Source organism: Pantherophis guttatus, chromosome 7 (assembly GCF_059756535.1).
Source record: "Pantherophis guttatus breed Tessera chromosome 7, ASM5975653v1, whole genome shotgun sequence".
Taxonomy (NCBI): Eukaryota; Metazoa; Chordata; class Lepidosauria; order Squamata; family Colubridae; genus Pantherophis; species Pantherophis guttatus.
The window spans coordinates 4,501,941-4,529,820 of NC_142069.1; the positions used below are offsets into that span (position 1 = coordinate 4,501,941).

At 44.6% G+C, this 27,880-nt stretch overlaps 1 protein-coding gene and 1 pseudogene across 2 annotated transcripts in view; both read left to right on the forward strand.

Moving 5' to 3' along the window:
- The window catches only part of LOC148112749 (uncharacterized), an 83,505-nt pseudogene extending 77,739 nt beyond the window's left edge, over nt 1-5,766 (forward strand).
- Nucleotides 1-27,880, forward strand: part of PLXNA4 (plexin A4) — a 525,881-nt gene that overhangs the window by 211,586 nt on the left and 286,415 nt on the right. The window lies entirely within an intron of this gene.

Below are 27,880 nucleotides of genomic sequence, written 5' to 3' on the forward strand. Positions count from 1 at the left end.
CGTCACTGCAACGGCTATCCCTGGAACCCAGAAATGAAACCTTGCAGAGTCGCAGCACACGGCAGCCCCAGTGACATCGCAGTGTGAGAGCAAAAGGGGAGAAAGGAAGAAACAGATGGTGAGAAGGAGAAACGGCCCATGCATCATTGCAAGAGTTAGCATGTTTTTTGTTTAAATGAAACTGAATATGCTAATTGTAAAGCAAGTATCCAAATTTATGGGAACCCGGCTGGCTGTCGGTTTCCTTGCTGAGGGGGTAGAGAACCGAGCCGGGGTGATTTCCTAGATGGATGAGTCCAAAAGGCGACGGACTTCCACTCCTATGATATTGGATAATTTGTCAGGAAGCTGTAGGGAAGTGGCATTTTAAACAGCAGGTTCCCAAAGGGAATATATTTGTTAAACATTATAATTATCCTTCAGTGCTGATCTGTACAGCAATTCAATTCAGACGGATGCTCATTACCATTTCAGAAACGAGGCTTCCATTTAGGTAAGGCGTACAATTATACATCTTGATTAGGTCACTCGTCCCCGGAGCTTTCGGGTTATTTATTATTATGAGCCGTTTCCACCCCCCTGCCCCGCCCCCCGCCCCCGTTTCGCAGCTTGGGCCACAAAGCAAGGAACACAGACACGTGTCTCGGCCTCCATCCGGCTGATGCCTTTTTCGCTCCTGGCTTGTAGAAAGAATTCATCTCTAAGTGGCTAAAATGCACCATACTTGGTGTGCATATCTATGTGCACTCTGCCTATTAGAGCTGGTTTGGTCTAGCGGTTAAGGCACCTGGCACAAAAGTGGGAGATGGTGAGTTCTAGTTCCGCCTTAGACATGAAAGCCAGCTGGATGACTTTGGGCCAACCACCAGGAGACTGAGAGTTCTAGTCCCACCTTAGGCATGAAAGCCAGATGGGTGACTTTGGTCCAATCACCAGGAGACTGAGAGTTCTAGTCCCACCTTAGGCATGAAAGCCAGCTGAATGATTTTGGGCCAATCACCAGGAGACTGTGAGTTCTAGTCCCTCCTTAGGCATGAAAGCCAGCTGAATTATTTTGGGCCAATCACCGGGAGACTGAGAGTTCTAGTTCCACCTTGGGCATGAAAGCCAGCTGGATAACTTTGGGCCAACCACCAGGAGACTGAGAGTTCTAGTTCCACCGTGGGCATGAAAGCCAGCTGGGTGACTTTGGTCCAATCACCAGGAGACTGAGAGTTCTAGTCCCACCTTAGGCATGAAAGCCAGATGGGTGACTTTGGTCCAATCACCAGGAGACTGAGAGTTCTAGTTCCACCTTGGGCATGAAAGCCAGCTGGGTGACTTTGGTCCAATCACCAGGAGACTGAGAGTTCTAGTCCCACCTTAGGCATGAAAGCCAGCTGGGTGACTTTGGTCCAATCACCAGGAGACTGAGAGTTCTAGTCCCACCTTAGGCATGAAAGCCAGCTGAATGATTTTGGGCCAATCACCAGGAGACTGTGAGTTCTAGTCCCTCCTTAGGCATGAAAGCCAGCTGAATTATTTTGGGCCAATCACCAGGAGACTGAGAGTTCTAGTTCCACCTTGGGCATGAAAGCCAGCTGGGTGACTTTGTGCCAATCACCAGGAGACAGGGAGTTCTAGTCCCACCTTAGGCATGAAAGCCGGCTGGGTGACTTTGGGCCAATCACCAGGAGACTGAGAGTTCTAGTCCCACCTTTGGTGTAAAAGTTGACTGGGGGATTTTCAGCCACTCACCAGGAGACATTGATTTCTAGTCCCGCCTTAACCATGGACTTTGCCAGTGAAGCGAATGTGATGGTTTTTAAGGAAACCCATTGTCTGCAAAGAGCGTTTTTCACTGGAAACCAGACGTAAATGCTGTTTTCCAACAAAAACACCCTGAATTGTGATCCTATGACTGCAGAGTGCCACAAATGGCTGTACATGTGGTCCAGTGGCCAAGTGTCCAAAATGCATCCACATGACCACTGGGGGGGGGGAAGGTAGCAACTGTCGGACATTCAAATCTGAGCCGTAAGTAGCCCTGAGGAGGTCTGTTGTAACTTCACATGGTCGCTAAGCAACCGGTTGTAAATTGAGGACTACCTGAATGCAAACACAGGTAGCTCTCAACTTACAACCATTCGTTTAGTGACCGTTCCATGGGACATGACTAGTTTTCACTCGACAATCACAGCATCTTCATGGTCACGCCATCAAAATCCAGGCACATGGGACAATGATGGTTGCGTGTCCTGGGGTCATGCTTTGTAACTCCCCATCCGGCTTCCGAAAAGCAAAATCATTGGGGGGGGGAAGCCAGATTCGCTTAAGGACCGCACGATTCACTTAACAACTGCAGCAATTTTGTTTAACGACTATGGCAAAGAGTCGAAAAAATAAGGCACGGCACCAGTGGTGTGATTCGTCCGGTTCTGGCCGGTTCTGGTGAACTGGTAGCAGCGACTGTGGAAGGCTCTGCCTGTCCGCCTGCCCGGACGTAATGTGCGCCTACTGCGTGTGCTCACATTTGTGAACAGGTAGGGAAGGTAAGTGAATCCCACCTCTTCTGCATGGCTCATTTAACAGCTGTCTGTCAGCACTTCAAGCTGCATTTACTCTAGTGCTGACATAAGAAGGAGAAGCGGAGGCGTCTGGAAAGGGACATTTGACTTTTCACCTACTTATTTTCCCTGGAGATAATATCCCCTAGGAGATGGGATGGGAGGGGGGAAATTCCTTTGAGCTGGAGCAGTAGAGTAGAGTGACTTGGAAGATGGCCAATGAGTGCAGAGGAGTGGGGAAAGGAAAGGGAGGGTTTTGGGTCAGGAAGTCAGTGTTGGCTACGATGGAGTCGGAGTCAGAATGTCGTGCTTAATAAATGGGAGTTTTTCATCAAAGACTTTGTTTGAAATGCAATTTATTTGAGACGACCTCGAAACCTGACACTGTCTTTCTTAGGGACGGAAACATTGGGCTCAATAGTGGTCGTACGTCGAGGACTTAACCTGCAGGCAAACAGTTTATAAAATGTTGAAGTTTCAATCCGGCCCACTGTTGTAAACCTTTCGTTGTAGTGCAGGCTGGAAGCGAGACTTTATTAATAATCCATCTGACAGATGTATTGCTACCTTTCATGCGTACCAGAAAAATAACTAGAAACGCCACTATAATCCTTTTCCGTTCTCCCTTTTGGTACAATTGGCCTTCAATAATCTTCCCGTGACACAACAAAACCACTCGCTGGCCCGGTAACACAAAATAACTCTTCGGGATTATTTCTGCAGTAATGCAAAAACAAACAAAAAAATAAATAAATCAAAAAACAAAACAAACCTGCCTTGTCGCAATTTGCAAATATGTGTTTCTCGATGTTTTTCCCTTTTTATGATTAAAAATAAGGGAATAGAATGAGTCTTTGGGTTCAAGGACACCACAGATACATAGCTAGGAAGGGAGCCTGTTGTAGCATAATTTGACTTAAACACACATTGATTGACATGAAATGCACAAGGGTTCACGCCAGGGGTGATATCCAGCAGGTTCCGACAGGTTCTGGAGAACCGGTAGCGGAAATTTTGAGCAGTTCGGAGAACCGGCAAATATCACCTCTGGCTGGCCCCAGAGTGGGGAGGGAATGGAGATTTTGCAATATCTTTCCCCTAGGAGTGGGGAGGGAATGGGGATTTTGCAATATCCTTCCCCCAGGAGTGGGGAGAGAATGGAGATTTTGCAGTATCCTTCCCTCAGGAGGGGAAGGAATGGAGATTTTGCAGTATCCTTCCCCCTGGAGTGGCTGGGAATGTAGATTTTGCAATATCCTTCCCGCTGGAGTGGGGAGGAAATGGGGATTTTGCAATATCCTTCCCCCTGGAGTGGGGTGGGAATGGGGATTTTGCAGTATCCTTCCCCTGCCACGCCCAGCAAGCCACGCCCATAGAACCGGTAGGGAAAAATTTTGGATTTTTGGATTTTGGATTTCACCCCTGGTTCACGCTCATTCATTACAGGTTGTAGAAAAAAGTAAAAAAAAAAAAAAAGTTGGCCACACCCACCCAGTCACATTACCCCCCCACCACCACCACCAAGCCACGCGCACAGAACAGGCAGTAACAAATTTTAGATTTCACCCCTGCTTTCCATTGATATATAATTTTATGGTACTACTCAAAAAAAAAAAAAGTGGTGTTATTAGCTGGTTTTAGAAAATACACTTTTCCCAAAAGGTTTCCACAATTTTGGCCACTGCTGTACATCTGATTTTGGACAGTCTTCGAGAACAAAGCTGATTCTTACACCGGTGACTCCCTATATTTGTAAAGGAAATCTGAATTTACTCCCTTTGCCATTGCTAATCTTTTTTTTTTTTTTAAAAAAATACTTTCAGAACTCAGCTGAGCATGGAAGTTTATCTCTGAATACGGTGAGGAAGCTATGTTTACTTGGTGTTCCTAATTACTCTCATTAAGCTTAGGTGGCACTATTAATATTGCTAATTAAAGAGCTGTAAAATCTACCGTCAATGTTGAAGCGCGTCACTATTTATTTATTTATTTATTTATTTAGCGTATGGCATATGGCACGTGGGCTTGCGATATATGCTAACGTTTTGCCTTGATTAAGAAAAAAAAAAAAACCCACAATAAAATATGAATGCTAAAAAGAGCTATATTCAGATACCAATGTGTCGGTCATCTAACTTATTGAAGTGCGGCATTGTATATATGGGGAAAAACAATCAGATACTGGACCAATATTTCTGCCCTCATCTTACAATCAATACATCAATAATTGCTGGGGATAACAGAATCACAGAGTCGGAAGGGACCTTGGAGATCTGCTAGTCCAACTCCCTGTTCAGGCAAGGAAGCCCTGTGCCATTTCAAACAAATGGTTGCCCAATCTCTTCTTAAAAATTTCCAGTATTGGTGCATTTATAATCGTTCCACTGATTAATTGTTTTAACTGTCAGGAAAGACAGGATTACATGTTTGGCATAACCATCCTCCCAGAAGGAAAAGTGTGCACCCAGGGTTCAGAAGAGCTTTGTGTGGCTGGTTGACCATTACTGTCTGTGCATCCATCATCCATCATCCATCCATCCATCCATGATCTGTCCATCCATCCAGCTATGATCCATCCATCCATCCATCCATCCATCCATCCATCCATCCATCCTTGATCCATCCATTATCCATCCATCCATCCATATCCATCCATCCATCCATCCATCCATCCATCCATCCATGATCCGTCCATCCATCCAGCTATGATCCATCCATGATCCATCCATGATCCATTCGTCCATCCATCCATCCATGATCCATCCATCCGTCCATCCATCCATCCTTGATCCATCCATTATCCATCCATCCATCCATCCATGATCAGTCCATCCATCCAGCTATGATCCATTCATGATCCATCCATGATCCATCCATCCATCCATCCTTGATCCATCCATTATTCATCCATCCATCCATGATTCATCCATCTATCCATATCCATCCATCCATCTACCCACCCACCCACAATCCATCCATTCATTCATCATCCCATCCATCCATCCATCCATCCATCCATCCATGCATTCATGATCCATCCATCCGTCCGTCCTTGATCCATCCATGATCCATCCATCCATCCATTATACATACATCCATCCATCCATCCATGATTCATCCATCCATCCATCCATCTATGATCCATCCATCCATCCATGATCCATAATCCATCTGTCCATCCATACACCCATCCATCCATCTTCATTCCACCAACAATTAGCACTCAAGCCAACTAAATCAGAGTTTCTCAACTTTCTCAACTTTAAACTGTGTGGACTTCAACACAGTGAATTCTAGTCCTGCTTTAGGCATGAAAGCCATCTGGGAGATTTTGGGCCAATCACCAGGAGAATGTGAGTTCTAGTCTCACTTTAGGCATGACAGCTGGCTGGGTGTCTTTGGGCCAGTCACCAGGAGATGGGGAGTTCTAGTTCCGCCTTAGACATGAAAACTGGCTGGGTGACTTTGCATCAGTCAATCTCTCTTAGTCCCACCCATCTTACAGGTTTGTTGTTGTGGGAAAATAGGAGGAAGCAGGAATATTAGATATGCTTGTTGCCTTGAGTTATTTATAAAGTAATAAAATCAGGATTAAAAAGTATATCTAATAGATGATAGATAGATAGATAGAAAGATAGATAGATAGATAGATAGATAGATAGATAGATAGATATAGATAAAATGGATACATAGATGGATAGAATAGACAGACAGATGGTAGATGAGAGAAAGAGAGACAATAGATGGATACATAGAAAGATAAGAATGGATAGATAAAATAAACAGAAGAAGATAGATGAGGCAGGTAAGTAAATAGATACCATGGATGGATGGATGGATGGATGGATGGATGGATGGATGGATGGAAGGGTGGGTGGGTGGATAGATAGATATAAATAAAAATGGATAGATGGATGGATAGAGTAGAGATGATGGATAGATAGATGGATGGATGGATAGATAGATAGATAAATATTGATGAAATGGATACATAGATGGATAGAATAGACAGACAGATGGTAGATGAGAGAAAGAGAGAAAGAGAGAGGATAGATGGATACATAGAAAGATAAGAATGGATAGATAGAATAAACAGAAGAAGATAGATGAGGCACGTAAGTAAATAGATACCATAGATAGATAGATGGATAGATGGATGGATGGGTGGATGGATGGATGGATGGATGGATGGGAAGGGTGGGTGGGTGGGTGGATAGATAGATATAAATAAAAATGGATAGATGGATGGATGGATAGAGATGGTAGGATAGAGAGATAGAGAGATAGAGAGATAGAGAGATGTACAGAAGTATTATTTTTTATTTTCCATTTATCTAAACTCTGAGGCAGTACTGTCTAGACCAACTCATCCCTGTCAGTCGGCCAACCATCATAAATAAATTGGGAGCCATACACGGTTTCTTTCTAGGATTTGCAAGGCAACGGGCTCCATTTTGCAACCAGGGCCAACCCCCCCCCCCAAAAAAATCCCAACCCAGAAAGGCGAGGACATCGAGAATATTGCCGATTCTATTCTTAGCCCTTCAGATCACGATCGTGGAGATGATTTTTACCTGCCTGTCCTGGCCGTTGGAAACGAACATCCCCCGCTTTGCTTGCGTGTTAAAGAGGGATTGATTTTTCAATCAAGGCCTGATTTTTACAAGGTTCGGTTTGTTGAACGGTGAACCAGACGGCGTTCAATCATGCCGCTCGGCCATATTTTGTCATCCTTGCAAAGCCACCAGGAAAAGAAAAGAAAAGAAAAGCTCTATAATAAAATCTCAGCTTTGCTGTTTGGTCTTTTTTTTTTTTTTTTTTCATTTTTCATTCCCTCCAATATAAACCCAACAGGAATGTAATACATGTTCAGAGCTAGCCAGAGGTGAAGGATTAAGCCTCTGACAAGTAAATGATGCTTCAGTTACATTGCGTTCATTTTCAGCAGCTCCGCTTCTTCCTTACCCCCATCTAGAGATCGGTCGCGTCGTTAATTTATTTTGAGAGAGGGCGTAAACCCGAATCATCGTTGCCGCTACGAAACAAATCCATTTCACGCAGATGGAAGAAGGGTGGCAGATCATCATGTTTTTAAACACTGTCTGATGTCATCGCTCTCTCTTTTTTTTTAAAAAAACAAAACAAACACAAATTAAAAAAAAATGATCCGGGAACTGGAGTTTCTTTTAAAACCGTAAGTTTTAGACATCCCAAACGTGAATAATTCTGGGATTTCCAGAAATAATTCATAGGTAATATATTCTTAAAAACAATTTGCTAGACATGCCAAACGTGAATAATTCTGGATTTCCAGAAATCATTCGCAGCTATGTTTTTGGGTTTTTCTAAACTCTTCTGCACCAGAAGCAGAGAAGAAAATATTTATTTACTTAGTAAGTAGGACTTACTTACTTATTGGACTTTGTGTGTATTCTAATCACAACTGAGTTTAAAATCTGTTTTCTGCGGTAATGTTTGAGATGAAGGGGAATTCATTCCCAGTTTCGCCTACCTATTACCAAAATTAACCTTTTTTCCAGTTCTGTTCCGTTCCGTTCCGTTCCTGTCCATCTCGTCGCATTCTTTCCTATAGCTGCCCATTTATGCCAAATTCTGGGCAGCTCCCAATCAAGAATTCTGGGCAGCTCCCAATCTTATAACTTTACTAAAACCATAAACGTTTTTAAAAAATTCAGATGTATAGTTTTGTAAAAAATAAAATAAAATAAAGCAGCTCGATTTAACAGTCCCCTTTTTAATTTAATTTTGGCAAAATAATCAAAGTTCATTGATAAGGTTGAATTTATTTCATGATGCCTCCATTAAATTTGCTTTTTACAGATAATCCTCAATTTAGGACCACAGTTGAGCCCAAAATTTCCATTGCTAAGAAAGACAGTTGTTAAGGGTATTTTTGTCCTATTTTACTTTCTTGCAACAATTGTTCAGTGAATCACTGCAGTAATTATGTTAGCAACACAGTTGTTAAGCGAATCTGCTTGTCAGAAGGTCGTAAAAGTGGATCACGTGACCTGGGACGAAGGAATGGTCATAAATATGAACCAGCTGCCAAGCATCTGAATATTTTCACGTGCCCATTGAGATGTTGCAGTGGTCATAACTCTGAAAAAACGGTCATAAGTCATTTTTTCCAGTGTACGTTTTAACTGCGTACAGTCACTAAACGAACGGTTGTAAGTCGAGGACTACTTGCACCCAACGTTGAATCAGAAATATTTTAGCGGCCGCATCCAAACATTTTCCCTGGAAACGGTCCAGGCTTCTTAATATGAGCATTGTATTTGTCAGTCCTGCTTCTTGGAATTGTTGCATAATTTTCTTGGAATTGCAGCAAGAACTAAGAGGTTCGCTTGGAAAAGAAAAGAAAAAACTTGTTTACATGTAAAAAGCAAAATGTATTCCAGAAACAAAAAAAAATATTGACTTGCCTTAAAATGGGTCAGTTTGCTTGTGAGTCAATATCAACAGCTCATCAGGAGCAGCTACTCTCCAGGTTGTTTTTCACCTCTTAGACTCCAAAGCAGTGGTGGGATTCAGCCGGTTCGTGCCGGTTTGGGAGAACCGGTAGTTAAATTGCTGTCTGGCCCCGCCCCTTCCAACTCCGCCCCTTCCAGGAGTCCCCACACGCTCCATTTTGGCTCCCAGGTAAGTGCAGGGAGGCATACTAGGCCAGTGGTGGGTTTCAAAATTTTTTACTACCGGTTCTGTGGGTGTGGCTTGGTGGGCGGGGCTTGGTGGGCATGGCAGGGGAAGGATACTGTAAAATCTCCATTCCCTCCCCAATCCAGGGGAAGGTTACTGCAAAATCCCCATTTCCTCCTGATCAGCTGGGACTCGGGAGGCAAAGCATAGATGGGGGCGGGGCCAGTCAGAATTTTTACTACCGGTTCTCAGAACTACTCAAAATTTCTGCTACCAGTTCGCCAGAACTGGTCAGAACCTGCTGAAACCCACTTCTGTACTAGGCCCAAAATGGGGCACAGCTGGATGTGTACGGCATGCCCCCCTGTGACCCGTTTTCACTCCCAGGAGGCTTCATGGAGGCCTACTAAAGTGCTTTTTCAAGAGGCAACTGGGCTTTTTTTGTTTTTCCTTGAAGACATTTTGCTTCTCATCCAAGAAGCTTCTTCAGTTCTGGCTGAATGGTGGAGGATGGACGGATTTATATCCTTTGCAGTCATCTGGTTGTTAGTACTCTCTCTGAGAGTCACTATGACAGTTACCGTTGTGGACTGTCCACATTCTGGAAAGAGAGGACCCTGGTTTGAAAGGGGGATAAAAGGGGGGGAGGCAATATGACATCACCTGTCTCCTGTTTACAACACAGTCCTTTCAGCAGTCCCAAGAAGCTTCTACACTCATTTCCACTACAGGTTAGTCCTCGACTTACAATAGTTCATTTAGTGACCATTCAAAGTTACAATGTCACTGAAAAAAGGGACTTGGGAAAGCTTTCCACACTTACGACCATTGCAGCCGCCCTGTGGTCATATGATCAAAATTCAGATGCTTGGCAACTGGCTCCTATTTACGACGGTTTGCAATGTCCCAGAGTGTGACATGATCCCCTTTTGCAAACTTCTCACAAACCAAGTCAATGGGGAAGCCAGGTTCACTTAACAACCATGTTACTGAGTTAACAACTGCAATAATTCACATAACAACTGTGGCAAGAAAGGTCGTAAAATGGGGGAAAACTCGCTGAAAAAAATGTCTCACTTAGCAACATAAAATTTGGTCCTAAGTCGAAGGCTATCTGTATTCTGGTCACCCTGAGGGCACAGATAAACCTCCAAGTGGCTTCAACAATTCTCAGAAAGAGTACTAATGACCAGATGACTGCAAGGAATAGAAATCCTTCCATCCTCCACCATTCAGGCAGAACTGAAGAAGCTTCTTGGATGAGAAGCGAAACCTCTTCAAGGAAAAATAAAGTCCAATTGCTTTTTCGAAAAGCACTTTTGGGATAACCATGACCTGGATGACTGAGAATGTCCATAGACATTCGCCTCTTAGAACGCTTAAATATATATCAAATCGCAAACTTCCTGCACAAAATGCGATGTTAGTCTGCCAAAATTGGTCAAGAGGAAACATTGGGCTCGTTGAACTGGCTTGGATTCTGAAAATTTGAACTCACTGGGAAGTCAATACGTGTCAAAACTATCCTGGCTGGATCAAAAATATCATAAACTCAGGGAGTTTTAGGGGATTTTTTCCCCCGGCATCTCTTTTACAAATGCCCCCTTACAGTTCAAGGAAGACATTGGCGATCAGTAGAAAAATCTAAAAAAGGAGATTTATTTCTTAAGCTCGTCTTTACCGTTCATATTTGGGATGTTTCGGGCGGCAGCTGTTCCTGGAAATTGGCGCCAGCTTCAGGATGAAAACAGCGTTTAATGCATTTATTTAAGCGGTGATGTGGCAGAGTCAGTTAGCTTGTTTCTGCTGCCCCTTAAAAGCTTCGTGTTTGTGGTTTAGCGGTGCTCGTAAATCCAGTTTATTTATTATGATGATTATTAATTAGAACAAGACCCTCAGCTCTTTCATTCCTGTTTGGAAGTCACTCGATAGGCCCTATTACCACGTAGGCATCCTTCTGAGAACTGCAGAAGTTATCCTCAATTTACAACCATTAGCAACCCTTCAGAGTTGGTAGCCTTGGTAGTACAGTGGTCTAAAGCACCCTGTTATTAAGACCAGCTGCCTGCAATTACTGCAGGTTTGAATCTCCCCAGGCTCAAGGTTGACTCAGCCTTCCATCCTTTCTAAGGTAGGTAAATCGAGGACCCAGTTTGTGGGGGCAATAAGCTGACTTTGTATAAATATACAAAAGGATGAAGGCTATTGCTTAGCGCATTGTAAGCCGCCCTGTGTCTCCGGAGAAGGGCGGCATATAAATCAAATTTTTTTTAAAAAAAGTTACAACGGCATTGAACGAAAGTGACTTAAGACTGGTCCTCACACTTATGACCATTGCACTATCTATCCCCAAGGATGTGTGATCCAAATTCAGATGCTTTTGACAACCGGCATGTATTGAAAGATGTGGAGACTCAAGAAAGAGTGCAGAGAAGAGCAACAAAGATGATTAGGGGTTGTTGTTGTTAGTTGCGAAAGTCGTGTCCGACCCATCGCGACCCCATGGACCACGTTCCTCCAGTCCTTCCTGTCCTCTACCATCCTCTGGAGCAGAGGTCCCCAACCTTTTGGCCATCAGGGACCACTAACTTCATAATTTTAAATCCCGCGGACCACTAATATGATCTGCCTAATGACTGGCTGGGTGGGCGTGGCTAGGTGGTCATGTGACTGGGTGGGTTTGGCCAACTCGATGTCACTCACATTGAGGGGCGCTTCGCTAGCCTACTCGCCCCTCCCAGCCACTCCTCGCCTGCCCCACCCGGGCTCCTTAGGTCCCCAACAGGAAGCAGTTGTTGGAGCTAAGCAGCCACCACGAGAAACAGTTGGCAAAACAGCTGGCTCAGTTGAGAAGGAGGCTCAGCAGAAGCACCTCACTGAGGACTAGGAGCATAGGCTTTCCAAGCAGAGGGAAGACCTGCGGGAGTGCAAGGCCAGGTACCAGCGCCTGGAGGCTCAGCAGGCTGAGATGGTCAGCTAGTTCCAGGCCATGATGCTGTCCCACTGGAACGAGGCCCTCCGGCTCTTGGCCACCAGCGGCACTTCCCTCCAGCCTTCGCCCAAAGCCCCTCAACCAGGAGGCTGAAGCAGACCCCGAATCTGCCCCCCTCAGAATCACACAAAAAGACCCCTAAGGGGGAGACTCTCTACAGCAACACAAATGTTCATTGCACGTATCTGTCCCAGGGGCCGTAGTTTGAGGACCCCTGATTTAGTGCAATATAAAAAATGCAACTAATTTTTCTGCGGACCACCAAAATTTTCTCGCGGACCACCAGTGGTCCACAGACCACCAGTTGGTGACCACTGCTCTGGAGTCCGTTGAAGCTCACGCCGACTGCTTCAGTGACTCCATCCAGCCGAAAAAATGTTTTTAAAAGTAAAAAAAAAAAGCCTCTGATGATCGCGCGGCTTAGCTGGGATCATCAAAGGCTTTTAAAAGAAAAAAAGCCTCTGACGATCAGGCAACTCAACTTGCATCGTCAGAGTCTTTTGAAAGCATTTTTTTACAACTCTTCGCCAAAGAGGTTGTAGAAAAAATGGTTTTAAAAGTTAAAAAAAAAATGGCCATGCCCACCCAGTCACATTACCCCCACCACCACCAAGCCACGCCCACAGAATCAGTAGTAACAAATTTTAGATTTCACCACTGCCCATCAGTTTATACCCAAGTGGATTCATTCACCGGCACCAAACTTGAATTAAATAAATAAATAAAAAAAAAGGAATTATGAAGCAGGCACTAATTTTGCAGGGCCGCCTGCCTGCTTACTCAGAGGCAAGGGCACTTTCGGATGCCCCCCTCCCCACCCATCTGTACATCCAGGTTCAAATGTGCAAGATTTGATCGTCAATCACTCTGGGTGCAGAGCCTCTACAATGGAATTGGAGCTCCCTGATTAATTGGTGTAATTTGCATGTTGAGACCCTTTATGAAATGTTTCTTTTGGGTGGGGGGGAAAGGATTGGAAAAGATTGGTTTTTCTGACAAAAGAATTTAGGATAAGAGGGGAAGGGAGGGGAAAAAGGAGGGAAGGAAGAAGAGGAAGATGAAAAAAGAAGAGAAGGAAGAAAGAGGAGAAGAAGAAGAGGGAAAGGAAGGAAGGAAAGGAAGAGGAGAGGAAAGGGAGGGAGGAGAAAAAGAGAAGGAAGGGAAAGAGGGATAAATGGGGAAGGAAATAGGAAAGGAAGAGGAGAAGAGAAATAAGGGAAGGAATGAAGAGAAGCAGAGGGGAAGAATGGAAGAGAAAAAGAAGGGGAGAGGGAGGGAGGGAAACGAAGGCAAAGAGAAGGAGGGAGAAGGAGGAAAATGAGGGAAAGGGAGAAGTTAGAAGAGGGAGGAAAGGAAGGGGAAGAAGCAGAAAAACTAAAGAAAGAGGAAGAGGAAAGGAAGGAACTGTGCAATTATCAGAATGCTAAACACAACTGGGGTAAACCTATTGTTGAATTTCACCCAACCTTCAATGTTGATGGATCATTTCTACTGTCCCTGCCTTCCCATTTTCTCTGTAAATGCAGCTCACCCGAGATCAGAGGTGGGATTCAGCCGGTTCGTACCAGTTTTGGGCGAACCGGTAGTGAAGATCGAGGGTGAGTTTGCTCAACTGCCCCGGCTCTCTGACGTCCTATTTAGGCACGTTTTCAAAGCCAGGCGCATGCGCGGAAGGAGCGCGAGTGAGCAAAGTGTATGCACGGAAGGCTGGGCGCATGCATGGAAGGCCCACGTGGGAACCAGTGGTAAGAATATTGAAAACCCACCGCTGCCCAAGATGCCTCCAACAAGCTGGCTAGCAAGCTAGCCAATCAGCCGAAGCCAGAAAGGGCAGATCCTGGTTCCTATCCCATCCCCCCCTCCTTCCTCCTCCTCCTCCTGCTTCCTCCTCTTTCCTCCTCCTCCTCCTTCTCTTCCCTCTCCTTCCTCCTCCTTCTCCTGCTTCCTCCTCTTTCCTCCTCCTCCTCCTTTTCTTCCCTCTCCTTCCTCCTCCTTCTCCTGCTTCCTCCTCTTTCCTCCTCCTCCTCCTCCTCTTCCCTCTCCTTCCTCCTCCTTCTCCTGCTTCCTCTTCTTTCCTCCTCCTCCTCCTTCTCTTCCCTCTCCTTCCTCCTCCTTCTCCTGCTTCCTCTTCTTTCCTCCTCCTCCTCCTCTTCCCTCTCCTTCCTCCTCCTTCTCCTGCTTCCTCTTCTTTCCTCCTCCTCCTCCTTCTCTTCCCTCTCCTTCCTCCTCCTTCTCCTGCTTCCTCCTCTTTCCTCCTCCTCCTCCTCCTCCCTCTCCTTCCTCCTCCTCTTCCTGCTTCCTCCTCTTTCCTCCTCCTCCTCCTCTTCCCTCTCCTTCCTCCTCCTCCTCCTTCTCTTCCCTCTCCTTCCTCCTCCTCCTCCTCTTCCCTCTCCTTCCTCCTCCTCCTCCTTCTCTTCCCTCTCCTTCCTCCTCCTTCTCCTGCTTCCTCCTCTTTCCTCCTCCTCCTCCTCTTCCCTCTCCTTCCTCCTCCTCTTCCTGCTTCCTCCTCTTTCCTCCTCCTCCTCCTCTTCCCTCTCCTTCCTCCTCCTTCTCCTGCTTCCTCCTCTTTCCTCCTCCTCCTCCTCCTCTTCCCTCTCCTTCCTCCTCCTTCCCCTGCTTCCTCCTCTTTCCTCCTCCTCCCGCCTTCTCCTCCTCCTCTTTATTAAATCCAATTAAAAGCCTCGATTATGTCAGGGAAAATGTCTGCCAATCCTAATCGAATCTAATAAGCCTTAAAATAGCATTCAGCCCAGGGAGAAGCCCAGGGGTTTAATTTGATTCGGAGGCTAATCACATGCTTTGACTGAAGAGATTCCCACCCTGTTTATTTATTTCTTTTTTTCCCCGTCAACATGCCCAAGATTTGCTTCTCCGCCGTTGTTTGGTTTTCCTGAAATCCTAAAGAAAAAAAAAAAAAGCACGTTTGGAAGAGAACAATTCCTTCTTCTTCCTTGCTTTCCCAGGAATTGGAGAGTACAGTAGTCCTCGACTTACAATAGTTCGTTTAGTGACCGTTCAAAGTTACAACTGATCGTTTTTATTAAAAAAAATTTACATACAAGCAATGCCTGCTCACTCACGTGTGCCCCCTCGTGTGCGCACGGGGGGGGGGAGGGAAACTGTGCCCTCCCTCTCTTTTCTTCCTGGTCTCGGGCTTCTCTTGTAGGCCCAATGATGCCAGGCAGAGACAAGTAGGAAAACGAATTGGCCGAAGCGTTGTAATGTCAGCGTTATTTATCCTTTTATAAGCTGGCCAGCTCAGCTGCGGAGAGGCTGCCAGCTCCTTTCAGCGTCCAACCCGCCTTTTGATCCGTCTCTCTATACAGCTTCTTGTCGAGTCCCTTTTGCAAAATTGCTTCTTTTGCCCCTGCCATCCAATGGTGAAAGATAAGGTGCAGATCAGAGTCTCAGGGGGGTCAGAGAAAGGCACCCAAAAGTCTGCACTTGTTCTGTTTGTGTTGTGTATTGGAAGCTTATTCGCCACCCACTCCCTTTCAGTGGTTCTGGAGAAGGAAATTTCTTTCTTTCTTTCTTTCTTTCTTTCTTTCTTTCTTTCTTTCTTTCTTTCTTTCTTTCTTTCTTTTCTCTCTTTCTTTCTTTCCTTCCTTCCTTCCTTCCTTCCTTCCTTCCTTCCTTCCTTCCTTCCTTCCTTCCTTCCTTCCTTCCTTTCTTTCTTTCTTTCTTTCTTTCTTTCTTTCTTTCTTTCTTTCTTTCTTTCTTGGTTCGATTTATATGCAGCCCTTCTCCAGAGACTCACAATGCAGCTTACAATGCGTTAAGCAATAGCCTTCATACTTTTTGTATATACCTGCTTAGTAGGGCTTTCGGGGGGCCCCCAAGCGGTGTTCTTTTTTTTATACAAAGTCAGCTTATTGCCCCCACAATCCGGGTCCTCATTTTACCTACCTCGGAAGGATGGAAGGCTGAGTCAACCTTGAGCCTGGTGAGATTTGAACTCACAGTAATTGCAGGCAGCTGGTGTTACTTAACAGCGCATTCGTCTGCTGCACCACCAAGGCTCTCACCATGGATCTCTTGGATTTATTTTCCGTGATCTAAAAACTCTTGGGCGGGGAAGGGAGAGGAGGGGCTGCTCCTGATAGGAATCCTCGCACTGCAACAAATAATGATTATGTATGATATCTAAGGGAATATTAATGGGGAGAAGGGAAGGGAATGAGAGAAGACAGGATGGGATGGGATGGTTTAGCAATAGTTCTTATATACCGCTTCACAGCTTTCCAGCCCTCTCTAAGCAGTTTACAGAGTCAGCCTATGGCTCCCAACAATCTGGATCCTCATTTTACCCAGCTCGGAAGGACGGAAGGCTGAGTCAACCTTGAGCCTGGTGAGATTTGAACTGCAAATTGCAGGCAGCCGGCAGTTAGCAGAAGTACTGCACTCTAACCACTGCGCCACCTTGGCTCTAAGAATAGAATGGAATGGAATGGAATGGAATGGAATGTATAGGTAGTGTTTGACTTATAATCATTCTGTCTCTCATCTAACTCTTGCCTATCACCTATCATCGGATCAGATCTATCTATCATCTTTCTAAGGAGGAGAATACTGTATCTCATGGTTGAAATGAGAGGTCCTTGGTGCTCCCTGAGCCTGGTTGTTTTCTTGCAGATGGTGCACTGATGATGTTATTTAGTTTGGTAATGAAACGTCTGCAAGAAAACAACCAGGCTCAGGGAGCACCAAGGATTGTCCGTCCGTCCGTCCATCCATCCGTCCATCTATATCTATCTATCTATCTATCTATCTATCTATCTATCTATCTATCTATCTATCTATCTATCATCTATCTATCTGTCCATCTATCTATTTTTCATCTATCTATCTATTTTTCATCTATCTATCATCTATCAATTATTTATCTATTTATCATCTATCTATCTATCTATCTATCTATCTATCTATCTATCTATCTATTTATCATCTATCTATCTATCTATCTATCTATCTATCTATTTATCATCTATCTATCTATCTATCTGTCTGTCTGTCTATCTATCTATTTTTCATCTATCTATCTATTTATCATCTATCTATCTATCTATCTATCTATGTATCATCTATCTATCTATGTATGTATCATCTATTTATCTATCTATCTATCTATCTATCTATCTATCTATCTATCATCTATCTATCTATCTATCTATCTATCATCTATCTATTTATCTATCTATCTATCTATCTATCTATCTATCTATCATCTATCTGTCTGTCTATCTATCTATCTATATCTATCTATTTTTCATCTCTCTATCATCTATCTATCTATCATCTATCAATCTGTCTATCTATTTTTCATCTATCTATCTATCATCTATCAATCTGTATCTATTTTTCATCTATCTATCTATCATCTATCATCTATCATCTATCTGTCTGTCTATCTATCTATCTATCTATCTATCATCTATCATCTATCATCTATCTGTCTATCTATCTATCTATCTATCTATCTATCTATCTATCTATCTGTCTATCTGTCTATCTGTCTATCTGTCTATCTGTCTATCTGTCTATCTGTCTATCTATCTATCTATCTGTCTATCTATCTATCTATCTATCTATCTATCATCTAGCTATCTAGCTATCTATCGTCACCATCAATTTAGTTAACACTACCTTAGCTTAACTTGGCAAAACAGAAACGTTGGTCACTAATAAGAAATCGAACTGTGGAAAAACCTGGACCAAACCCGAGGCGGATGGAGAACAGAGCAAGGCAGCACTTTTATAGTGTTTCTCTGCATTTCTCTGGGTTATTTATTTTTCCTGTCATTCTCAGCTTTGCTGCTCTTTCTGGCGTGGCTGGTCCGTTCTCCCAAAAGTGCCAGCTAAGGCTGACGGCTTGTAAACACATGCAGATTTGTGTCTCAGGGTATGTGGGTGCAAGAATTGCTTCCCTACTCAACAAGGTTGCAGGGGCAACCGCAGAAGGATCAACAAACTTCAACAAAGCGCTTGTTGATGTCATCAAAATTTAGTCTCTTTTGAGCCCGGTCTTTGCATCGCTTCCATAGACCGTAGAGTCCTTGATACACTCTGAGCTTGGTTGTTTTGTTGAAGATGTTTCATGACCCAAACTAGGCAATATTTTCAGTTCAGTTCAGTTGAGCACTGATGATGTTACCTAGTTGGGTCATGAAATGTCTGCAAGAAAACAACCAAGCTTGGAGAGTACCGAGGTTGTCCTCCTCCTCCTCCTCCTCCTCCTCCTCCTCCTCCTCTCTTCAAACCCCGCTCCCTTCTAGCACTGATGATGTTACCTAATTGGGTCATGAAACATCTGCAAGAAAACAGCCAAGCTCAGAAAGCAGCAAGAATTCCATAGTCGTCATTGTCCTCCTCCTCCTCCTCCCCACAACCCGCACTCCCTTCTAGCACTGATGTTGCTACCTAGTTGGGTCATGAAACGTCTACAAGAAAACAACCAAGCTCAGAGAACACCAAGGACCCCACAGTTCCCCTTCTCCTTCCTCTTCCTCCACTCAAACCCCACCCCGCTCTAGCACTGATGATATTACTCACCTTTTTCATCTTTACTACTACCTTCTCGTATTGGTATCTTATGATTTATCACTTGTTGTTTGCATCTGATGGTTTATGATGGTATATTATGATTTATGATCTGTATCATAATTTTGTTGTTTGTATGTGCACTGAGAGCGTATGCGCCGGAGACAAATTCCTTGTGTGTCCAATCACACTTGGCCAATAAAAAAATATTCCCATTTGTATGTCTGTAAATGATAGTGCTTGTCGATCGAAAGGTCGGCAATTCAGCGGTTCGAATCCCTGGCGCCGCGTAATGGGGTGAGCTCCCGTTGCTTGTCCCAGCTTCTGCCAACCTAGCAGCTCGAAAGCAGGTAAAAAATGCAAGTAGAAAAATAGGAGCCTGAGTGGCGTAGGAGGCTAATGCCTCCTACTAAGGCAGCATTTAACATCCAGCTGCCTGCAATTACTGCGAGTTCAATTCCCACCAGGCTCAAGGTCGACTCAGCCTTCCATCCTTTCTAAGGTGGGTAAAATGAGGACCCGGTTTGTGGGGGCAATAAGCTGACTTTGTATAAAAATATATACAAAAGTATGAAGACTATTGCTTAACGCATTGTAAGCTGCCCTGAGTCTCCGGAGAAGGGCGGCATATAAAAATAATTTAAAAAAAAATAAGGACCCCCTTTGATGGGAAGGTAACAGTGTTCCGTGCGCCTTTGGCGTTGAGTCATGCCGGCCACATGACCACGGAGACGTCTTCGGACAGCGCTGGCTCTTCGGCTTTGAAATGGAGATGAGCACCGCCCCCTAGAGTTGGGAACGACTAGCTCGTATGTGCGAGGGGAACCTTTACCTTTAAATGATATTTCTCCCCTAGAGTGTCACAAGGACAACCAGGGCTGGCACAGTTCTGATCTCAGTAAGAATAGACACGTCATGCACGTCATTTGCCTCATGCAAATGTCTCCCTAAATCATCCATTGTCATGCTAAGAGCCAACCATCAGACATGCAGATGGGGAGGCTGAGAGACAGTTGGCTTAATCTAGAGTCCTGTCTGCTTGCAAAGGTCATTTTAAGGTCCTCTTTAGTTTTTGCCTTGGGGAGCGTTGGGTGCTTGCCAAGAGAGTATTGAAGCTTCGTGACTTTGATCCAAGGAGTGGGACTTGCCCAAACCTTCAGTCAATTGGGGTTTGAAAATCTGCTATCTTCTGACCTTCAGTGTTCCAATATTTGAGGGGCTGCCACAAAGAAAGACGAAGGGAGTCAACCTATTTTCCCAAAGCACTTGAAGGCAAGAGACAAGACAACAAGGGATGGAAACTAATCAAGGAAAGAAGCAACCTAGAATTGAGGAGAAACTTTCTAAACAGCGAGGACAGTTGACCAGCGGAACAGCTTGCCACCAGAAATCGCGGGTGCTCCATCGCCATTTTATTGCTTAAGGGTGTGAATAAGGTTCTAAAATATGAAAATATGTTTTCAATATGGAGCAAAAATCGAGAACACAAGGGCATAACACTTGGCAGTGGCGCAGTGGTCAGAGTGCAGTACTGCAGGCTACTTCTGCTGACTGCCGAGTGCCAGCAGTTTGGCAGTTCGAATCTCACCAGGCTCAAGGTTGACTCAGCCTCCCGTCCTTCCGAGGTGGGTAAAATGAGGACCCAGATTGTTGGGGCCATATAGGCTGACTCTGTAGACCACTTAGAGAGGGCTGGAAAGCACTTGTGCTAAGAAGGGAAAGGAAGGGAAGGGAAGGGAAGGGAAGGGAAGGGAAGGGAAGGGAGGGAGGGAGGGAGGAAGGAAGGAAGGAAGGAAGGAAGGAAGGAAGGAAGGAAGGAAGGAAGGAAGGAAGGAAGGAAGGAAGGAAGGACCATGGTGGTACATTGGTTAGAAAGCAGTATTGCAGGCTGACTCTGCCCAGTGCCAGGAGTTCGATCCTGACCAGCTCAAGGTTGACTCAGCCTCCCATCCTTCCGAGGTGGGTAAAATGAGGACCCAGATTGTTGGGGGAGATAGGCTGAATCTGTAAACCGCTGAGAGAGGGCTGTGAAGCACTGTGAAGTGGTATATAAGTATAAGTGCTATTGCTATTGCTATTGGAGGTTTTTAAGAGGAGACTGGACAGTCTCTTATGTCAAGATTTGGTGTCGTCTCAAATAAACTGCATTTCAAACAAATAGCCCTTGATCAAAATCTTTCATTTATTAGGCACAACAATTGAAACTCCGACTCAGCTGCAGCCAACACTGACTTCCTGGTCCAAACCCTCCCTTTCCTTTCCCCACTGCTCTGCTTCTCATTGGCCATCTTCCAAGTCACTCTGCTGTTATCTACTACTTCAGCTCAAAGGAATTTTCCCCCTCCCAACCCATCTCCTAGGGGATAGTATCTCCAGGGAAAATAAGTAGGTGAAATGTCAAGCGTCCTCTTGCCAGATGCCCCCACCTTCTCCTTCTTATGTCAGCACTGGAGTGAATGCAGTTTGGAGTGCTGACATCTTAAATATAAAGTCTCCTGCTTGAGCAGGGGGTTGGGCTAGAAGACCTCCCAGGTCCCCTTCCAGCTCCATTCGGATCGATTGAGTCTCTTTAAAACGAGTTAGAGGCAAGAATATCTCGAGGTTAAAAGTTTCTAAACTGTTCACTTGACTGCTGACAACTCAGCTTAAGCCTGGCGGTGATAAATGGAGGCCAAGTTAAATCTGCTGAGGTAGGTAGGACTATTAATTCCCCGAGTCAAAAAGAATTGTATTTAAAAGCCAAGTTATTTATTGAATTATCCAAAATCTGCACGGAGGCTCTTTTCACAAATGAAACTCCCCTGTTTCATATTATTCAGGAAGAAGGGATGGAGAAAACTGAACAAGGAGAGATTCAACCTGGAAATAAGGAGACAGTGAGAACAATCAACCGAGCGTTGGAAGAAATGCCCACCTGGGTTCAGTTCCAAGTGGGGAGAAAGACCCTGGAAACATGGAGACTGCTTGGAAAGATGGTTTAATGGTGGACAGGACCATGTGGTTTTGAGGTCCTGGGCAAAAAGAGCACATGAGTGAGTGAGAGAGAGAGAGATTTATACCCACTGTTGGGCTTTGAATTTGAGCTTGTATTCTGATTGGTTGTCAGACTCCCATGGAGCCATGCAGGGGTAACTTTGTAGGTTGTCTTTTGAGTCCCAAGCTTGGTTGAGCCTTGCTGGGTGATGCAATCTCCCCAGGTACCATGTGGTGAGTTCTGTTGCTCGATGGGTAGAGGGCTACTCCTACCTTCGTTGGATCTTGGGTGAGGGCATTTGCTTATGAATAGACCTAGCTATCTCTTTATCCCTTAAGTGCTGACATCTGCTGGGGGCTATTGAGGAGGGTGGGGGCTATTAAGAGTGAGTCTGCTTCCTGCCTCAAAAAACACGTTTCTCCATTTCTCATCCAGGGAAATATAATATTCTGCCTTTTTAATATTTCCTAGAATATTTCATTCTTCTAGGAGAGGAGTGAGTGCTAACTTCCTACACAAGGGAACAGAAGTTGCCTTCGGAAGTTGTCGGAGCTTCATCCCTGGAGGCTTTCAAGAAGAGACTGGACTGCCCTCTGTCAGAAATGGTGTAGGGTCTCCTGCTTGGGCAGTGGAGGGTTGGACTAGATGACCTACAAGGTCCCTTCCAACTTTGTTAATCTGTTCAATCAAGAGCCTAGGTACTTGAGATCTGTTTCTATTGAGTGATATTCCTCATTTAAAGCAGCAAGTCTTAATTATTGAGTACAGGTAATCCTCGACTTACAACCATTCGCTTAGTGACCAAAGTTACGACGGCACTGGAAAAAGAGACTTTCGATTGGTTTTCACACTTACGACCATTGCAACACCTCTGTGGTCACGTGATCAAAATTCTGACGCTTGGCAACTGATTCATAGTTATGACGGTTGCAGTGCTCCAGGGTCGTGTGGTCCCCTTTTGCGACCTTCTGAGGAGCAAAGTGAATGGGGAGGCAGATTCACTTAACAACCAGATTACCGCTAACTGCATCGATTCACTTAATGGTGGCAAGAAAGGCCATTAAACGAGGCAGAACTCACTTAACAGCTGCCTTGCTTAGCATCAAAAACGTTGGGCTCCATTGTGGTCATACGTTGAGTAGTAGATGCAATCGTATTTATCAGGAATTTTTTTTGTTGCTGTAAGAATAAGTTTAGGCCACTTTGAAAATTACTTTTTTTCTAGTTCATTTCTTATCTTGTTTTCCCAACTTGAATCTTCTTGTTTACCTATTTGCTTACGTTACAATTCTTGTAATTAACCAGTTGGCCTGACATCTGTAATCTGTTCTAAATGGAATTAGATGCTACTTTTAATTTAATTTGCCTTTTTTTTTTTTTAACAAGGTGTAGATCTGGAAAATATCTAAAGAGGGGCCTCTGGGTGGGGGAATACTATGAATGCAGAGCGCAAATACTGTAATTCAGATTTCTCAATCTCTATCAGAACAGACTAGAATAGAATTATTTTTACTGTCACTTTGAATGTACACTAATTGGCGTACATTAAAACATGAAATTTCATTGCAAAAAAGCTCTTACAGGTCCCCACCTTCCAATTTTACACTACATAAACATGACAAGATAAATAAATAAATAAATATACAAAATTATGTATATACCCACATATATTATATGACGCAGAGGAACAACACAGTGTAGTTCGGATGTACACATGAAAAACGAATCTTGCGAGTTTTCCAGACAGGTGGCATATGGGGAACAAAAAGCTGTTACAGAATCAGGTCGTCCTGCTAGAAATACTCCGAAACCTCCTCTTAGAGGGGAGAAACAGAAACAGACCGTAAAGTGGGTGTGTGGGGTCTCTCACCATGCTTCGAGCTCGAAGTGCATAGCGCTGATGAATAGCATCCTGAATAAAGGGAAGCGAGCTTCCTATAATCTTCTCCGCTGTCCTCACCACTCTCTGTAGGGACTTTCTATCTGAGGCACTGCTGCCACCAAACCAAACAGAGATGCGGTTTGTTAAAAAGCTCTCAATCCTGCCTCTGTAAAATGTTGATCAGTTGATTCATTCGATTGATGCATAGGTATCCTTCCTTTATTATTTTTATAATTAACTCAATTAACCCTATTTTCCCCACAATAACAATTGAGAGAGAGGGAGGGGCTAGTCTAAAGTCACCTAGCTGGTTTTCATACTTAAAGGTCAGACTAGAACTCACAGCTTCCTAGTGATTAGCCCAAAGTCATCCAGGCAGATTTCATATCTGAGGCGAGGACTAGAACTCACTGTCTCCTGGTGACTGGCTCAAAGTCATCCAGCTGGCTTTCGTGCCTGAACTGGAACTAGAACTCACCATCGCCTGGTGATTGGTCCAAAGTCACCCAGCAGACTTTCATGCCAAAGATGGAACTAGAACTTACCATTTCTTGGTGATTGGCCCACCCAGCTGGCTTTCATGCCTAAGGCGGGAACTAGAACTCACCCAGCTAGCTTTTGTGCCCGAAGTGGAACTAGAACTCACCATCTCCTAGTGATTGGTCCAAAGTCACCCAGCTGGCTTTTGTGCTTAAGGTAGGAATAGAGTGAACGAATAGAATAGAATAACAGAGTTGGAAGGGACCTTGGAGGTCTTCTAGTCCAACCCCCTGCTTAGGCAGGAAACCCTGCACCACTTCAGACAAATGGTTATCCAACCTCTTCTTATAAACTTCCAGTGTTGGGGGCATTCACAAATTCTGGAGGCAAGTTGTTCCACTGATTTCAAGGAGTTATCTGCCTCTTCTTGAATTTCTTTATTTCTTTATTTCTTCATTCATCCATCCATCCATCCATCTCTTTCTTTCTTTCTTTCTTTCTTTCTTTCTTTCTTTCTTTCTTTCTTTCTTTCTTTCTTTCTTTTGTCAAGCGTGTATTTTATGACAGATACAAGTGTAAACATTATAAATTCATGAAAAGGATAACGAACAAAAGAAAATATTCTAAAATGTTTCAGCCCTTTTGGTCTAAAATGAGGGTTTCTCAACCTTGGGCCCTTTGAGAGGTATTGATTTCAACAGCATATATACAAAAGTATGAAGGCTATTGCTTAACTCATTGTAAGCCGCCCTGAGTCTCCGGAGAAGGGCGGCATATAACTCAAATAAAAAAATAATAATAATAAAAAAAAACACAACATGGCTGGCTGGGGAATTCTGGGAGTCGAAGTCCACATCTTTTAAAGTACCCAACGGTTGAGATGCACTCGACTAGATAATGGTTCCTGCATGTCTCCATCAAGGTAATTTTCCTTACTCCCTACGGAATGGATGAAAATGTAAACCTAAACAACCTAGGGAAAAAGAGAGGAATCTGTTGGCAGTTTACCTCATAAACAGCCACTCAGCCCAGGTGGTGAGAAAACCAAGGAAAAAAAAAAATTGAGAGACTTAGAAATATCTCTTGTGGTTGCTAAGATCTGGACGACACCTTAATTTTCTTCCCGCGGGGAACATCCTCATGGGAAAACCCGACAAAATCCCCCTCCTCCCCGTCCCCTTCGCTTTTATCGCTTGGAAAAGGATGGAAGGAGGAGAGATCCTAGTTGCCTATTATTTTATTTCTTGTTTGGTAGATTGACATGTTTGCCCTAGTGATGGTATTCAATTGGTTCAGACCGGTTCGCACGAACCGGTAGCGGCGATCTGCAGGTGGGCTGCCCACTCGCCCTGGCGCTATGCTGTCCTATTTAGCCACATATTCTAAGCCCCACACATGCGTGCAAGCTGCGAGAGAGAGCAAAGTGCATGCATTTTCAGTGCGTGACAAACCAGTAAAGTTATGTGAGACCCACCTCTGGGTTTCCCAGCTTTGAACAGCGACTCTGGGCAACTGAACAGTCAGGGTGAATATTTATTTATTTAGTTATCAAACTTTTATGCCGCTCATCTCGGTGAAGGAGAGTCTAAGTGGCTTATAGAGACGGAATAAAATGCAGAATAAAACATTAACGATCTTACATTCTAAACATTCAATTAAAATATTCATATACCATATTTTTCGGAGTATAAGATGCACCTATCTTTTTTGGTGAGGAAAACAAGAAAAAGAAATCTGCCTCTGCCTCTGAGCAATTTTGCCTTGTTGCAGCAAACAGCAAACAGCCTGCTTTACTTTCATTTTCGTTTTCAGCACAGCTTGATTAGCACAAGGAAAAAGAAAATCTGCTCCAGCAATTTACCTCCTTGCAGCAAGCAGCAGAGCCCTGTGCAAAACAGCTGAGAGCAAATCAGCTGAGAGTCGGGAGGCCGATCCAATCAATTTGTGCTAATTAGGATGTGCTGAAACTGAAAAGAGCTGTTTTTTTCTTGCTGTTTGCTTGCAAGGAGGTAACTGCTATGAGGCAGAGGCACAAAGATAAAACCGAATACAAGCCCCAATAAACTCTCAGCTCCTGGTAACAACGGTCAGACTGGCCACTTGATGGGCTCCATATCACTCTGGGGTCCCTGAGCCCATTGTAGAACCCCATCTTCAGGCTATTTGAAAGTGGGTCAAGATGGGGGGCCAATCTTATCTCCACAGGGATGATGTTCCAGAGGGAGGGAGCCACCACGGAGAAGACCCTTCTTCTTGGTCCCAAAAGAGCCTTGATAGTACAGTGGTTTAGTGCACCCTGTTATTAACACAGCTGCCTGCAATTTCTGCTGGTTCGAATCTCCCCAGGCTCAAGGTTGACTCAGCCCTCCATCCTTTCTAAGGTAGGTAAATTGAGGACCCAGTTTGTGGGGGCAATAAGCTGATTTTGTATAAATATACAAAAGTATGAAGGCTATTGCTTAACGCATTGTAAGCCGCCCTGAGTCTCCGGAGAAGGGCGGCATATAAATCAAAATTAAAAAAAACAAACAAACAGATGGACCTCTTTAAAAGAAAGGACCCATAATATAAAAGCTTATCTACTGTCCACCCCAATTTGTCAGCCACCTCAGAAACCTGCTGCTGTCACTGTTGTTTCTGGCTACCAAATAAATGGAGACCTCTTTTCTGAATGCAGCCTGCCTCCAATTCATTTCTCCTACATCTGTGATGGCGAACCTATGGCACGGGTGCCACAAGTGGCACGTGGAACCATATCGGTGGGCACGTGAGCTCCGCTCCGGCACGCATGCGTGTGCCAGCCAGCTGATTTTCGGGCCTTCTGGGCCCACCAGAAGTCAGGAAACACACTGTTTCCGGCCTCCGGAGGGCCTCGGGGGGGGGCTATTTTTGTCCTCCCCAGCCTCCTAGAAAGTCCCTGGAGCCTGGGGAGAACGAAAAACGGGCCTACCAGGCCCACCGTGCCATCACGTGCCAAAAGCGGGGGGAGCACGGGGGGGGCAGGGTGCATAGAATTATGGATGTGGGCACGCGGGCGTGTGACTTCACCACGCTCCCCCCGCTTTTGGCACGCGATGGCAAAAAGGTTAGCCATCACATTATATCTTTCTCCTGGCTTGGAATAAAAGCCGGACCAGATTTTATTTCCAACACCTCCTTAAGTGAGGGGACCCATAACCATCTCCTTGCCTCCCCGCTCTGATGGATCAAGTAGATCATAACTGGGAAAAGACTGTCCTTCAAATAACCTGGCCATAAGCCAAGGAGGACTTTGAAGGCGACACAACTCTCTCCTTCAATCGGACCCGGAAGCAAATCGGCAACCAACGCAGCAGCTCCTCTCAAGAGAGTGCAAATCTAGACTTTCCCAAAAGCCCATGCCACCTTTTGAAGCCATCGAAGCTCCCAGAAACTTTTCAAGGGCCAGCCCCACGTCGCGTAAATTGCAGTAGTCAAGATGGGAGGTTCGGTTCTCCTCGGAGGTTGGGCATTCACTTCCTTCTTGACAGGTTCCCCTCCTTCCTGGAGCGTGAATCCCCTCCCCCTCCCATCAGGGAGCAAAGCTTTTTCTGAGCCAAAACAAGCCCATTAACGTTTGTGTTTGTAGTGTTAACGAAGCTAATTAAGCTCCGTGCAAATTAGTGGCGGTGAAGGAGTAGAAAGGTGACTTCACCCGTGGTAGAGTGTCATCCTACAATCCGGAAGATCTATACCAATGCCGTTTCCATATTGGATAGACTCCAAGAATCGTAAAGAAGTGATAAGCAGAGGATAATAATAAACAATAAAGCGGATGTACAGATGTC